Below are 17,182 nucleotides of genomic sequence, written 5' to 3' on the forward strand. Positions count from 1 at the left end.
AGATTTTGCTGATAGAACGACAATTTCAGCGAAAACTTTCCCATGTTAAAAAAAAAAACACTGGGCCAGCTCCCCTCCATAACAAAGGCAACAAAATGTAAAACTCTGCTTCTCCCACCACACCCCACCTAACTAAATATACCAAGTCTGAGATCACACTACAGTGGGGAAAAGGGCAAATACCTGATAACGGCCAACCACTTCCTTTCCCTGGGAAAGTTTTCGCTGAAATTGTCATTCACTTAATTGAGCTTTCGCTGAATAGGGTTTGATGAATAGCGATTCACTCAATTAAGTGTTCGACAAACTGAAGTAGACCCATGAAAAGGGACTTGCCCTTGCAAAACCTACTTAACAATTACTTTTCTATATGGTTGATAGCTAATGAGTTGTTTTGGGAGTTGCTTCCTTCTGGAATTTTAACTCAATGAGTTATAGCAGAAACATAAAAAATGTACTAGAGGCAGAATCTCCTACTTTATTTTTTGCATTTGCTAAATTTGAAAAAGTAATTATTTGATGAATGTATTTCCCTGGAAGGAGAGTGTGAGAAAAGCAATCTACTCAGATATGGGCATCTGGTACCAAAGAGTAATGCACAGATTATTCTATTACGTCTATTTAAGACAAAACGCCAATGAAAACTGAAAGTCTGATTTACTGTAAATTAAGAATTTGAATTTTGAAAATTGCTGTTAATGACTTTAATAATATTTCTATAAGATTCTCGCGAGTATTAAGTCACAGATAAGTTCAGGAAGTCATAAACATTCAGTTTCATCTTTGTAGTTGGGTTTGAAATTTGTCTTAGATAACAAAGTGCTCTATGTTTTCTTGTGAACATCTCTAATGCTATTTTGCATAAGCACTTCGATGACAGGTTATCATCAATGTTAGTTCTAAGGTATTTGAAAATAAGGGCATTCTCAGTATCACCACTGAGAAGTTTGGGTGACTTTTACAATTGATAAGGATGATTATGAAACAGAATAATTTTATTTGTGTTTTTTCTTATTAAGAATTAAACTATTCTGAATAATCCTGTCAACCACTTCAGTGAATGATGTCAGGAGTTTAGCTGGTAATGCTGGATGAGTAGTTACAAAGTAGGACTGCAGCTGGATTAGCTACAGACTGAGTAATGATGATCCCAGGATGAGTAGTTACAAAGTAAGACTGCAGCAGGACTGGCTACAGACTGAGTAATGATGATCCCAGGATGAGTAGTTACAAAGTAGGACTGCAGCTGGATTGGCTACAGACTGAGTAATGATGATCCCAGGAGGAGTAGTTACAAAGTAGGACTGCAGTTGGATTGGTTACAGACTGAGTAAATATGATCCCAGGAGGAGTAGTTACAAAGTAGGACTGCAGCTGGATTGGCTACAGACTGAGTAATGATGATCCCAGGATGAGTGGTTACAAAGTAGGACTACAGCTGGATTGGCTACAGACTGAGTAATGATGATCCCAGGATGAGTAGTTACAAAATAGGACTGCAGCTGGATTGGCTACAGACTGAGTAATGATGATCCCAGGATGAGTAGTTACAAAGTAGGACTGCAGCTGGATTGGCTACAGACTGAGTAATGATGATCCCAGGATGAGTATTTACAAAGTAGAACTGCAGCTGGATTGGCTACAGACTGAGTAATGATGATCCCAGGATGAGTAGTTACAAAGTAGGAATGCAGTTGGATTGGCTACAGACTGAATAATGATGATCCCAGGATGAGTAGTTACAAAGTAGGACTGCAGTTGGATTGGCTACAGACTGAGTAATGATGATCCCAGGATGAGTAGTTACAAAGTAGGACTGCAGCTGGATTGGCTACAGACTGAGTAATGATGATCCCAGGATGAGTAGTTACAAAGTAGGACTGCAGCTGGATTGGCTACAGACTGAGTAATGATGATCCCAGGATGAGTAGTTACAAAGTAGGACTGCAGTTGGATTGGCTACAGACTGAGTAATGATGATCACATTAGTGGATTTGTTCATCTCATTTGTTTAAACAGAGAAAAGAAGGATAACAGTTTGAATTTGGTTGCAGATCTAGATGATGAACCAAGTGAATACATGCATACATACAGAAAAATGTTTCAGGCATAGGCAATAATGCCCTTCTAGTAATAAGTGTCTAATTTGTTCCTAAAAGTATCTAAAATAGTACTGGCTTTAATATAATCTGGAGGTCTATTTCCTGCGTCAGCTAGTCTCTTAACCAATTTGCACATCTCTTATTCATATATATCTCCTACACAGGTTGATGATTGTCCAATGATTTTTGATAATCCTAAACATTCCCATTATAGTTGTTTCTAAATGATTGATATACAGCTAGTATCAAATGTAAACCAGCTGTTAAACTACAGATGGAATATGCATAGTAGATTGTGTAGAACCATCCATTCATCCATTTTTACTAGCTCAGATGACCCTGATGCTTTTTCCCCCAGGAGTAATATTTCACTCTAAATTCATCAAAGAAATAAGGATCTCATGATCATACTGCATTAAATTACCAAGAGGCAGGCAGCAGTCTGTCTGTCTGTAATGGGTAACAAAGTTGTACAGATGTTAACAAAAGGGGTCTTACTTTATGCAGGTATGCTGTCTAATACCTGTTTAAGTAAACTAAACTAAATTATACTACACTAAACTAAACATATTTTAATATGTACAGGAAGCTTTCTTCTAATACAGCCTTGAAGAATAATCATGCTGTATGAAAAAAGAAGGATATAAAGTTGTAGACAGTGCATTCATACCATGTATAAGCCAATAGTTAGAATTGCAGGTTATGGATGTTTTAAGTGCAGGTAAAAAACAGTATAGTCTAAAAATTCCAAAAGGGAACTGTATTCCATGAAGGGGCAAAACCTTTAAGTAAACAAAGTTAGAGTGAAGTAAAAAGCAAATTCATCCTAACTGCAGTAATTATCTAGATAGTATAAACTACCATGTCATTGGCAATATCAAATTCTAGATTCTTTTGGCACTTACATCAGCTATAAGATTGGATCCTTCTCAGATCACCGAAGTTTCAAAACTCAGAAGAACATATGGCCAAGACCATATCTCTGAAGTTTTGAAACTCTGAACACTTAGTATTGGGATCACCATATAGCATAGAACCCAGGATTTGTTAAGGAGGGCAAATTATGTATGTTTAAGCCAAATTTGATGTAATATAGCCTCTCAGGCAAAGAACTGCCATAAGGCTTTCTTTTGTTATATATAAAACTTTAAAGTCAGCGCACAGCATTGTGAAGAAAAGTTTGTAAATGAAGCCACCTACATGGAGCTGGAATATATAGCAAATCTTCTGTCTGAAAATTTAGCTCAAAGTTTACCCCATCACACAGCTGTCCCCCAGAAAATACCACCAAACATAACCTTCTCCAACTATCACTAGGGATCAGGTCCTAGATATAATCTCTGAGGTCAAAATCACTGCATTAATGGGCATCAGAAATATCTCAGGATGCCTCCTAAATATTCTGAAACAAGACCTATCTGGATCACTGAAGTAACTGTCTAACCACAGCCACCACAGCCACCAGATAGTTTTTATTTGTCCTGCAAATGGAGAACTACAACAGTCATCCCTCTACACAAGGGCAGGCCATCAACCAACCCTGTGAACAAACTACAAACCCATAAGTCTGACTAGCCTCATATGCAAAGCCATGGAAATGATTAATAAGGACACAAAAAATATACAACCACTGGATCTAACATAATTTAGCTTTGACAAGGGCAGATCATGCTCATTCACTCTTCTGGACTTTTTTGACAGAGTCACCAAGGCAATTGATGTGGGCAAAATGGTGCCCAATGATACAATACCCCAGTCGAGCATTGTAAACAAACTCACTGATACAGGCAGTAACACCTACTTTATGTGCTTAATAGCCAGCTATCTCTGAGGACTTTGGAATTTAGGATAGGGAAGTCTACCACCAAAAGAGGATGGTCACTAGCATTATCCCAAAGGGCTCTGTCCAGGGTTTTTGCCATTTACTTCTCAGACGACAAGGCCAAAGTCAATGGCCTCATGCTGATCAAGTCTGCAGATGATTACAAACTAGAGGCAGTCATAGAATCCCCCCAAGACACTAACATCCTACTGAAAGGACTAATACAGACAAATGACTGGTACCAAAACCACAGCTTAAAACTCAGTGCCAAGAAATGCATAATGGTACCCTTTGGGAAGTCAGCCACTCTAGGAAATTACCTTATGGATGACACACTCCTAAGAGTAGGGTATGTACACAGATAGTTACCTGGCTTTCAGCCAACATGTCTAAATTAGTAATAAAATCATCTTGTGTTGCTCAACTTAGAATAAAGGGGTATGGCATATAGGTCCAAGAAAGTCATTGTTCCTCTGTATTTTGCCCTCATCAGACCCATCATTGAGTCCAGTGCCCCTCTTGGTATTTGACCAGGCACATGCAACAACTGGAATGTCCAAACAGGTTCCTTACAAAAAGAATACTGGGCAGAAGCAGCACACCCTGTGCATATTTTCCTGAAAGCCCTATCTCTACACATTTTTTTCACAGACTGTTGAGAAGGAATATGTGTCTGGCATGCATGGCATCCTTGGATACCACTTTGATGATCCTTTTGCATATTCACAAAATAAATAGCATCAGAATTATCTGATCTAGGGATTTAAACTTTGCTTGCACCGTTGGTAGGATGTGTTAGAGGCACAGGTATGTGTCTCAGAGTATATATATCAGTAGTGCTCTTTCCAAATTTATTTAAGAGAAACCTGAACCAGTGGATGGGAAATCAGAAATATACGTCTATCTAGTACCTATGTTTCTTATGGACAGAGACATCCTGTACATTTTTCCTTAGCTTACATATACCTCCTTAAAATAACACCTAAAGCAAATAAACTTGCAGGATAATTTGGGAAGCTTGGCTAGACTTATGAAGGCCAGCACATAAACCAGTGGGATGCATACATAGGCTTATAAAGAACACCCATGGTCATTAACCTAATATACATCGATGAAACTATAAACCTATGAATGGATTTAACTGATTCAAGTTTCTGGAGATTACCTGTAATTAAGCAAAGGCTGAAGCATGTGGTTCAGAGAAAAGAAGGCTATAGTCATCCCAACAGTCGCAAAACATTCAATCAAATGACAGCTTACAAGTCAACAGTTGACTAGCTGTGTCTCCATCACTACTCCTGCTGATGCAGAGTTGCTTGTATGGTTGAGAGTAATATCTGTTTCTATATTAGAGGATAACAAGAAGCAGGTTTGGTGCTCATGGCAGCAGAGTAACTGCTTAGCCTCACTTCTACATGATTTCTTCCTGTGTACTTTTGTTTACTGATGTTTTTTAGTAAGGCTGATATTCATGACCATACTGCATGGATATTAGAATCCATTCCTTTTGTGCTGTATATAACTATGTATCTGATACCAGGTGATGATGCCAATTCATCCTCCTTCTGACTTGTTAATAACAACCAAACAACAACAATAGCCAATTTCTAACAGTAGTGCTTTTATGACACTGTTATTTGCATGTTTTCTCCACGGATATTAGCACCAGTTTCAAGTCCCATTGTGGGATGGGCTACCAGGATGATGCAAAGGCAGTCACCAAACACTATAACCAAGAAACTGGAAAATTATAAAGACTCAGTCAAAGAACACAGCAATGCAGGGAGGTCACAACATCAATCATTGACGGAATGATTCAAGTGTTGTTGAACTCTATTCTTCTCGTACAGCATTTTAGGTAATTGCTCATAGCTCGGTCTCATTCAGATCTATCTCTTATAAAAACAATGCTACAACACTGCAGGAATGTTAACCATTATTGCAAGCATATTTTTTACTATTATTATTAACCTTCTGAGATAGAACTGTTTGAATTTCCATTTCATTGAATCCTAGTAGCAAAACAGGACTGAGGTTTGCTGGGAATGACTCCAGGAGGAAACACACTGTTGTAAGCTGAAGTTTAGCAATCCTATTTTTGAATGCATTAAGTGACAACAAACAATACATTGTTTACAACATACCATGCTCACTGGATGCCTTCACATTTTTGGATAGGGAGACAAACAACAGAAACCACTCAAATTCTATACAAATTAGCTTTTATTTCGAAAGAAAATGAATTCCAGTGCTTTGCATCACATGCATGTATCATTTGGCCAACAAAATTACATATTTCTTTAAAAATGTCCTACTTTTGTCATCTGAAAATGTGGCAACCCTAATTGTTCATAAACTGCTCTTACAGTTAATTTCTCTCACTCCATATTTAGCTTCCAGAAAACACCATTTAAATGACAAGCATTCAAGTACAATTATTCATGAGGCAAAGGCTCAATAATTTCTAAAGGCTACCTTATGCACTGGGAAACTTCAGAAACAGATACATGACTTAGCTTATAAAGTTTCAAAGTCACTATTCATCATTAAATCTTTACTGAACCTTTTTGGCTTATATTATGTATCATAACCCGAGGCCTGATATTCTGAGCCCATAACTTAGTCAGGTCTGAATCTTTGCAATAGGATATTGTATCAGATGGAGTGACTGGATCTTGATGAAGGTCATTGTGCAAGAACACACCCCCTTCTAAATAACTGAAGTCTGACAGAGAAGCAATGCTTTGTGTTTTCAATCAGAATTTTTTGAGGAATATGTTATATCTAGTTTACAGTTATGAATTGAAGGGATTTTGTGATATAAATCCTCCAGCTCTACATGCTTGAGAAACAAACAAAGACTATAAATACAGAATGAATTTTGAAACTGTTATTCTAAATCATTTTGGAGGTGGGCTTTACCCCTCTGCACCCTGCATTCCCCAAATATCTGTTTCTTATATCTACTACGTATGAGATCATTGTAGCTTAGATTAAAATACTCTGAGGTCTGTCAGACTTAAAAAAATATATATTTTCACACATTCACTAACATGTTGTGAGAATTATTGATATGATCTTGATAATTCCAACAGCTAACTTATAATTGAACCTTCTAGGAGTCAGGTTACCAGCCATCACTCTTTTCACGGGACAGTCTTGATTTGGGTAGTTGTGTTCTTCAAAAAAAAAAAAAAAAACAGGAAGTGGCAAATATCCTGATATTTTAGGAGAAAACATATTTTTCTGCATCTCGTCTGTATTTTGCAGAAGTCAATATACATTTGAAGTGCTTTAATATGGTATAAAACCATACAAACAATGAAAATTCTCTATCAATATATCTTTTTTAGTAGTGCAATTAATAAAGCATTTTCATTGGTTGAGCTCTTGAGTTGTCCTGCATAATCTTGTATTTCAGTAAAACAATATCCTACTTTTGGCATCTGATAGTGTGGCAACCCTATCTGGAAGTTATCTGATAAAGATTTGAAGTGCTGGAAAACAAAACAAAACATTCCTCCGTTTTTGTCTTTTTCTGGAGAGGTTACTGACTCTTTTAGGTTCTGTCATTCACTCTGTCTGCCAGTAAATCAGGAGTACTTATCTTATATTCTGTGTTCGGGATATCTTGAGAGAGGAAACAGATATCCTGCCAAAGTTGCTCTCAGCCCATCCTTTGATCAACACCTTCTTTCTAGATATAGCTATTTTCTTGATTGCAGATCAGCCAGTACTAAATGAGGTGGTAGCCTACAGTTATAGAAATCTAATTGAAAACTTATAAAACTAGCCTTCATCACATCAAAATCTCAACCATACTGGCTTCTAGAAAAAATTGTCTTACTCAGTACTACACATATTCAACTGTTACATACCTCCCTCCCCTAACTCTCTCCAGAAATTTAAAGATGGGACTCAGTCAATTATTTTCCATGCAAATAACAAGACAAATATAAATATTCTGGGTGGCTTTAATATCAACTGCTAAAGCCTATTAATTTAGAGGTCACAGAGTACTTCACTAAACAGCAACTGAGAACCAACCAGTTCCAACTGTTTGACCACAAAACACTCCTTCATTAACCTCATCACCTCCAATAGCCCAAACACAATTTGCAACATCACAGTTCAGCACACTCATTTAGCAATAACTGCCCCATCAGTTTCTTTATTTTATGCTCAGCTCCAAAAATAAAACCAAAATTAATCTTCTTCATGATCTAAGCCCAACATTGCAAAATTATCTTGAACTTCTTTTTCCCCTTGAATGAACTCCTACTCTAGACACCACAGGTCCTATTAAAGCAGCTGAACTTCTTAAACAGACTCTCTAGTCTACAATACAGACACTGTCCCTTAATCTCTAGAATTTCTAACTCCAAACCCAAAAAGTGGTTAACATATGTCTTAAAATCCATCTTCCAAACCTTGGATAAATCCTGCACTCCTGGAAATCTAATCGGATTCCAGAAAACAGGGAGAAATGTACAACTCTAAAGAACCTGGCAAAAAAAAGCTAGTAGAAGGTATAACATTATTCCATGATGCACATCAAAAAGTCTCTTAAATACAACTGTAGAAAATTTTTGAAAGAAGCCAGTAATCTCACAAGACACAACCTGCCTCACTCTTCTGCAAGTACTTCCTTCAGCTTGTCTACAGATGATTTCCACAAATTACTTTAGCATCCTTCCCAAATGTACTACAAACAGCCTCATAAATGTTTCCTCATCCCACTCACAATATATTTCTCTCTTTGATTTATGACAGATGTCATCCAAGGACATTATTTTTGGCTGAAAAAAATACAGGTGGAAGATCTCCCAGATATGAACAAGCTAATCCATATTTCCTATATCACTGCTGTGACTTAATTACTGCAACCATAAAACATGTCTTACTACCAGTGCCATGCTTAATATATGAAAATCTGACATAATAAAATCACTGCCCAGATAAAAACAACCCACAATCCTTCACACAATTTCTCCATTTCCATCCTCCTAACCTTGTGCAAAATTTCTGACAAAATTGTTTTCAGAATATATTACTAAATACCAGCTTCTCTCACAAAAACAAAATGGCTTCTGGTCAAGGAGGAGCACATCCACAGCCACCTGGTCTCTGACCAATGATATTCTCATGTCAATAGACAAAGGCATGTTCTCTGTTACAATTTTTATAGACACTCACTGGAACCATTGACTTTTTCAATCACTCCTCTGTTATAATCCACCTTTCATTAGCCCTGATGACATTCCCTGGTTCTCACGTTATCTGACTAATAACCATTTCTCAATGAACTATATAACTCAAGTACTACTTACTTCACTCAGTTCTCAAATGTGTATCTCACGGATCTATTCTTGTTCAAGTGCTGTTCTTCACATACATCAATAAACTTCAACTCATTCTCCCTTACCCTTGTCTCATCCTCTATGCAGATTACGTGGTCTTCTATCTCACCATCTACTGTCTAACTACCTTACAGCAAGATCTACAGTCTGACTTCAGTTACCTCATTGAGTGGATTACTACTAATAACATCATACAAAATGCATCCAAAGATAAATATATGCTTTTTGGTATTAAACAAAAACTCAGCAGATCCAAGAAAACTTTATCAATGGATGATTGCAACAACAATCCCTTAGACCATATCTTCTTTTTCAAGTCTTATGGTTCTCTGGCAAGACCCCTCACTCAACCTCCACCTGCATCTTAATAATACATGTAAAAGTTCATCTCCTTCTTATATGGACACAATATATCCCATTTCCTTTCACATTTCAACAGGTCTGCCTCACTAATTCTTTAACTCAAATTCTGCCTCCCATGTATATCAACAGCCTCTACTAAAATCATTTCTTACACAATCCCAAGAAATGAACACCACTATATAATAGGAAATAAGACTAACTGGCTCCCTGTTAACCAGAGACCAGACCTGATCTTAGGATCTCACTTTTCAAACTCCTACAAGAACATACTGTCCCTCCTTTAACCTCAAAATTTATAAATAACATTGGCACATACAACCTAAGAAATGTGAACCTAAAACACTATTTCTGACCAATCATTCTCAGATCTTGGGCCCAATTTGTGGGAGTCCCTTCCACCTGAAATTAAAAAGTAATCAATTTATTCTAAGTTTCATTCACTGCTAAATTCACATTTAGTTCAATAAGCAGAATTTCATCTATTGTCTCTCAGGTCACGACACTTAAGTCTGCTTTAACTCTTCTCTCCTGTAACTCAGCCATTAAGAGCCATTACTCCTTTTTCACATTTCTAATTTCTTCCACTTTAGTTTCTCAAATGTTTTGAAACTTTTGTATATACTGGAAATTAATACATTGGATTTATCCTAAGCACTACACTACCATTGTACTGTTTTACTGTCTCCTATGTGTTATTGTACTCTTGTGTAGTTTGCATGTCTGGTCAGTTCTTGATCCCAGGCTGAGATTCTAATTTATCTGAAATAATCAGTGCTCTGCCCTTGTAAACAAATTCAAATAAAGCATTAAATTATTGTTTATAGGTACAGGAGAGCCATGATGCGTCTCTAAATGGCTTTCACCTAAATGCTATTTAGATGGTGAAGAAAGAGCTAAAAACCCATTTCAGTGATCACAAAAATAACCATTTTTATGGAGGAGGCCTTCTTCCTCCCCATATGGAGGAGATTCCCACTTCCCAATTATATATACCGACTCTGATGTCACACAACAGTGAATACAAGTGCATCCTTAAAGGTTACCAAAAGTTGTTTTTGGCTATACCTCAACAGAATGTTATTCAAGTAATGCCTTTTGGTGGATTGCCATATACCCCTAAAAGGGTTACAAGACAGAGGGTAGATATAAGTTCACACATATTTTTCCCTTTCACACCATGCAGTGTATGAGTAAGCTGGTTGAATATGTTACATGGATACAAATTTTAAAACAACAATATTTATTTAGTACTTGGCTTTTCAGCTTCTCAAATCTGTTTCAGTAAGAAGAAATAAATGAAGCTTCTGATAATTTTAGTGTTACACTTCATACATTTTCCTGTTTTTAAATTACCCTAGTCAAGAGCTCAAGGAAATGAAAAAAATCCAAGATGGTTTCCTAGTCATCATAGGAATCACAGTCACACAGACTTACACACACACACACACACACACACACACACACACACACACACACACACACACACACACACACACACACACACACACACACACACACACACACACACACACACACACACACACACACACACACACACACACACACACACACACACACACATTGTCAGTTTCATTGACAATTCACCTACTAGTATATTTTAGGGATGTGAGCAGCCTAGAATTTCTGACAGATATTCCAGTTTGCCCACATACTAAAAATATACAACTTCTTAATTGCTTAATTTTAAATACAATGTACATATCCATGCTCTTGGAAGACCAATCATTCTTCTGAAGAAAGTATTCTCACATTCTAAACCAATGGTATCAGAGTATCTGAAGTAACATGTAGGTTAATGTGCTTAGTGATATGCTATATATTTCTTAATTTAGAATTCCTGTATGTAGACTGATCATCTTCTAAGTATCTTGTACTTTCTATAGTACAACATATATAAATTTAAACATGACAGTGTAATTTTTGAATGGCTTAGCAATTAATTACCAAAAACATAGGGATTAATTAGGTCAGTCTCATCTGTCGCACATCAAGTTATTCCTATGTGTGATGTTTCTTGAAATAGTTGTAGTTATCAGGTCAGTTCACATACTGCACATGTTTTTAATCTGTTCACAATTCATATTACTAGCTAATATTTCTATCTGAAAGGAATCTAACCGTGGATTTAAGAAACTTACCACACCAGCATGGCTGCTATTGTGCATGCTGTAATACTAGCTCAGTCACTGGATAGCCTCTGAAATCAAACTAATTTACAGATGTAGAAGCTTAAAATCTCATTCTTAAATTCTTTCCACCTTTTAATCTGACAGGTCCACGAAGAAAGACAGGGATATTCTAACCAGTGATGTAGCTCTCTATCAAAGGCATGGAAAGAAGATGGACCCCATTTTTCTCATGCTCAGCTTTCTTGGATCAATACTCCGCACACTACTCTAGAATTATTCATACAAAGAGTCAAATATGAGTCTATCTCAAGAAGCAAAAAAAATACAGTTAATTACATTAGTTTTAACTTTGTACCCGATTAGAGGACCAAATTAACCAACATGGTTATTAAACTTAGGGCCTGATTTACGAACACTTGCATGGAGTTGTAGAGTAGAGTAAGACATCAGACAGCCAATATGTCTGCCGAATGATCCAGCAACAGCAGGCAGGGGCATGCATGAGAGCTTCTAAAGCTACTCTTGCACGGACAGCATCATGGTATGCAAATTACCTCATTTGCTGCTGAAAGCTATGCAAAAGAGGTAAATTTGCAATCCAGGAAACACTAACCTGTCCATGGAAGAGTAGTGTTATTTGCAGAAATGTACTCTGTTAGTACCGGAGTACCATTCTGCAAATTGCTAAATGGAGCTATGACAGCTCTAAATAAAGGATGTATCCAGTTGAGGAAGCATGCCAATGGCCAAATATAAGGCCATTGGCATTTTAAATGTTTAAAATTATTAAAATCTATCCCCCCCCCAATCTCCGATGTTTAAACATAGCGCAGCAACGCGCAAATGTGTGGCGCTTAAAAAAACAATAAAATAATTTCAAAATAGCCAAAAATAGGCATTTTCACTAAAAAGCTTATCCTGCCATGCAGGTGAATGGCAGGCTGAAGACAACATGGCCACTGAGTACTGGTTGCTAAGGGGGGGGAGCTCAGTGTGAGAGATGTAACCAAGCATTAGTAGGCAATCCTATGCATATGAGGATAAGGATAGTGAATCCCGATTTTCCCCAGCATGTGAGCCATGTCCCAAAGAGTATAAGTGTAGGAGTAGATGAGTAGTAGAGTAGAAGATAGGTGACATCATGAGGGGGTATGTCAGAAAGGCTGTATGCTTATTGGAGCACAGTGCCCTGTGTTTGCCCTGAGTTGCTCAGGATTGCAAGATGCGTGTCTACAGTTGTCCTTTTTAAAAATCAGAAACCAAAGGTGTACGCTGTGAAAATATTTGAACTTTCTTGCAAACGGGCACACAGCATGTGCGCTCATGTGTGATAGTGTGCGCGCGTGTGTGCGTGTTTGCGCTTGTTTGCACGGTGCTGCCCCGGGCGGAAACAGAAAGTAAAAAGGAAGGAAAAGAAGTAGTAGGAAGTTAACCAAGGAGAACTAGCAGAGCTGCCAGGTGAAATATATCAGAATCAGCCAATTACACAGGCAGTAGTCTAGCCCAGCCCATCCCCACACTTTAAACTCTGCAAACAGCATTCTTCCCTGTTTTTTTCCCAAGAACTCTGCAACACTGCAGTATACAAAGAGGGAAAGCTTAAAATCTTTAAAGTCAAACAAAATGTTAGGGGCTGCTCTTGCTATTATAAACCAACATGTGCAAGGTGCTGAGGGTGGTGACATTGTGAATGCTGCTGAGCAACCCACAGTGAGGAGACGGAGAAGAGTGTACAGACCCAGGGTAACCTACCAGGGGCTACATGAGCTGGAGATAGTGGAGTGCTATTGGGTGGACAGAGACCTCCTGCAGCAAATTGTTGAGCTGTGCCGGCCACACCTCATACACAGAACCAACAGAGGGGAACCCATCCCAGTGGATACCAAGGTATGTGTTGGCCTCAGAATACTAGCTACAGGTACCTTCCAGAGACCAACTGGTGATATGATGGGGATTTCACAGGCAACAGCATCCAGGGTACTGCACCAGTTCCTGGATGCCATGTCAGCACATGTCGGTGACCACGTATATTTCCCCAATTCCCGTGAGGCATTGACCAGCAATATGCGTCTTTTCCATCAAATAGCAGAATACCCTGAGGTAGTGGATGCAATAGACTGCACGCACATACACATCAAAACACCACCTGGTGAGCGGGGTAGGGTCTACATCAACCACAAGGGCTTCCCCTCCATCAACTGCCAGGTCATGTGCAATGCCCAGGGCATAATAATGAATGTGTATGCTGGCTGCCCTGGAAGCTATCATGATTCCCACATCTGGCATCTGATGCAGTTGTACCAGAGATTTGCCAATGGGGACATCCCTGACGGTCACCTAGTGGGGGATGCTGGTTACGCACTGGAGCCGTGGCTGATGACACCCATCAGAAATGCACGCACACCCGAACAAGAACTCCATAATGAGGCACACGCACAAACAAGAAACATTATTGAGCATGTGTTTGGGATGCTCAAGTCACGGTTCCGGAGTCTGGACACATCCGGTGGAGCCTTGCAGTACTCACCAACTACATGTACCCAAATTGTCATGGTATGTGCCATGCTACACAATATGATCCTGTCAAAACAGCTGCAGCAGGAACAGCATGGGGCACTGACAAACAGCCCCTCACCATTGCCAAGGCCTGCACAGGCACAGCATGACTCGGAGAAGGAACAACCTGAGCCTGCCCCAGTAGGCAGAAGGAGGCGTGCCAGTATGCCCTGGCCTTGGTAAAGAGGGAACGCATAGCACATACACTGACTCAGTAGGAACCCTGGAAATGACACTTCTCTCTGACTCACACATACAGTAAAAGGGATGCCTAACTTGACACTACCTGTTTTCAAACATGTATAGGGAGTGTACTATGTTCATCCGACATAGGCAGCCCTGCAGCACCACCTGAGGCATGAGTGCCCTATTTTAAGCAATATAAAGCACTGCTAAGCACATTTTACCAGTATTGAGCATATTTAAATACAATTGTGTGTAGCTACTCACCGCGCTAACCAGCGCAATGTTGGGCAACATTGAGTAATGTTGGGCAATGTTGGACAAAGTCGGGCAAAGTCAGGCAAGGTTGGGCAAAGTTGAGCAAAGTCGGATAAACATGCTCACACCTGTTTACTGTTCCTTAAGTAGTCTGGTCTGCCCAGCAGAAAAATAAAAAGCAGTGACAGGGCTCGAACTCAGGATACTGTGCAATATAGTCACAGTACTGAACCACTAAGCCATGACAGCATTTCACTGGCACAGACACAACTTAACGCACTCACATATACCAGTTGGGGGGGGGTCACATACCTAACAGTCACAGACAGCAGGAAAAATGTAGACAAATGCAAACACAAACAAATGCTGTATCATGCCCTCTGAAGAGGCATATGAGTAACCTCCCACCAGGCCTATGCAGACAGATAACAGCAGGCCAGGCAGTGTGATGTGGGTTGGGTAGACTATGAAGTCACAAACTAATATGCATGTAATTGGAAGCTAAGGTCTGTAGTGCAGTGGTATGCCTCAAGCCAGTATGATAAGCAACAGTACAGACTGAAATTTAGTACCTGACATAGCAGAGCAGGCCTAGCAAATGTGTATAAGTGTCAGGTGAACCCTTCATCCTATGTACACCCACAGTAACAATCAGGTGTGCCCCCTGGGTAGAAATGTACAAATAATAGCTGTCCCCACTGTATGTAGAATGACTCATGGAAGCCCTGCAGGCACACTGTGCTTCCTGTCGATGTACAACACAAAGGTGAGCCCTGAAGTAAAAACCAACTTGATTTTCACACACATATAATATATATGCTCATACTGGGCATGCTTACACACTTAGACCATGTCTGAGTATAGCAGTGGGCCACACATATCTGGCAGTTGCAGTTCTTACTCCAGACACTTGCCACTATTCACCAATCCTGCCTTGTGCACACACTGATATGAAAACAGACCCATATAATATATTGGACACCTGTCATAATCAAACTATGTACACTAAGTACTTAAGTTGTTCAAAGAAAGTGAAAAACCAAAGAAGATCAATAATACTCCGATCAGTATCATCAAGAAACAATGAGCACTCCTAACATTATCCAAGCCATGGTCAAAGAGTCCATAAAGAACCATGAAACTGTCTTTCGCTATGTCATAAATATCAATGTAAACTCATATATGTTCTGAGTCAGTGTAAACTGTAAATGAATACATGTACATGACTGACATTGCCAACATCTTCTCAGACAGGTTCATACATATTTACCCCTTCTCACTGGCAAAAGGCCCCATTATCATACCTGGAGATTGTGAAAACCCAGAAATCACATATACAATGGTTAAACAGCTCTTTCAAAACTTAAAAACATGGCATGTATGGGATAACATGGTTTCCCTGGCTGTGTCATATGTGAACTCCAAAACAAACAGACCCTGCACCTGAACAGTCTGTTGAGACTCACCGTCTGTACAGGTTATGAAACTGTTGAATGGGTTACAGCAACATTTGGCACACTCTACGAGTGTTGGTGCACAGCAGACCATGGGTACTATTGTCTTATAAGCCTAAAAAGCCTGATGTGCAAGGCCATGGAGTCCATCATTATGGAACTCATAAACAGAGATATTGAGAGCCTACAAACACCCAACCCTACCCATTTTGGTTTGGTCAGGGGCAGATCATGGTTCCTAAACCTGCTAGACAGTTTTCATGGCAGTCACTCAGGACATGCATCAATGAAATGAGCCACACACAGCCTACATAGACCTTGAAAAGCCATTTTCCAACATCCCACGCACATGTTGTATCCACAAAATCAACAACCTGTGCATAAACACATATGTCACCTGATGGATTGCCAACTGCAGCACATATAGATCCCACAAGGTAAGAACTGTGGTCTCCTGTTCAAGCTGGTAACAACTGCTGTCCCCCATGGTTCAGTCCTGGTACCCCTCCTGTCTGGTGTATACTTTTCAGAAATACAGTCAAACATGAGGGCTATGTTTAGCAAGGATTGTGGATGACTGCAAAAATGTTGTCATAATCAATGCTTGGGACAAATAGATATCCTTAAAAAGGGTCTCAGTCAGACAGATGTGGTGTCAAACTTACGGGCTCGAGCTACAGTCATACAAATATCACATAGGTGCCAACACCCTAAATATGGAGGTAATAAAAGGGATCTATGGACACATGTGGATAGTCATCACTACTTCCAGAAACACATTCACAAAGTGGTTAGAAAATTATGCTATATGTTCCCACAAACTGCTAAGGTCTTTACATGTAGGTCAAAGGAGGTTCCCTCTACTCATCAGTCATCAGACCCATCATAGAGTACCACAACACACGTGCGATGAATCTGACTAGGCACCTTCAGC

Source organism: Protopterus annectens, chromosome 10.part0 (genome assembly GCF_019279795.1).
Source record: "Protopterus annectens isolate FY-2018-M chromosome 10.part0, PAN1.0, whole genome shotgun sequence".
Classification (NCBI taxonomy): Eukaryota; Metazoa; Chordata; order Ceratodontiformes; family Protopteridae; genus Protopterus; species Protopterus annectens.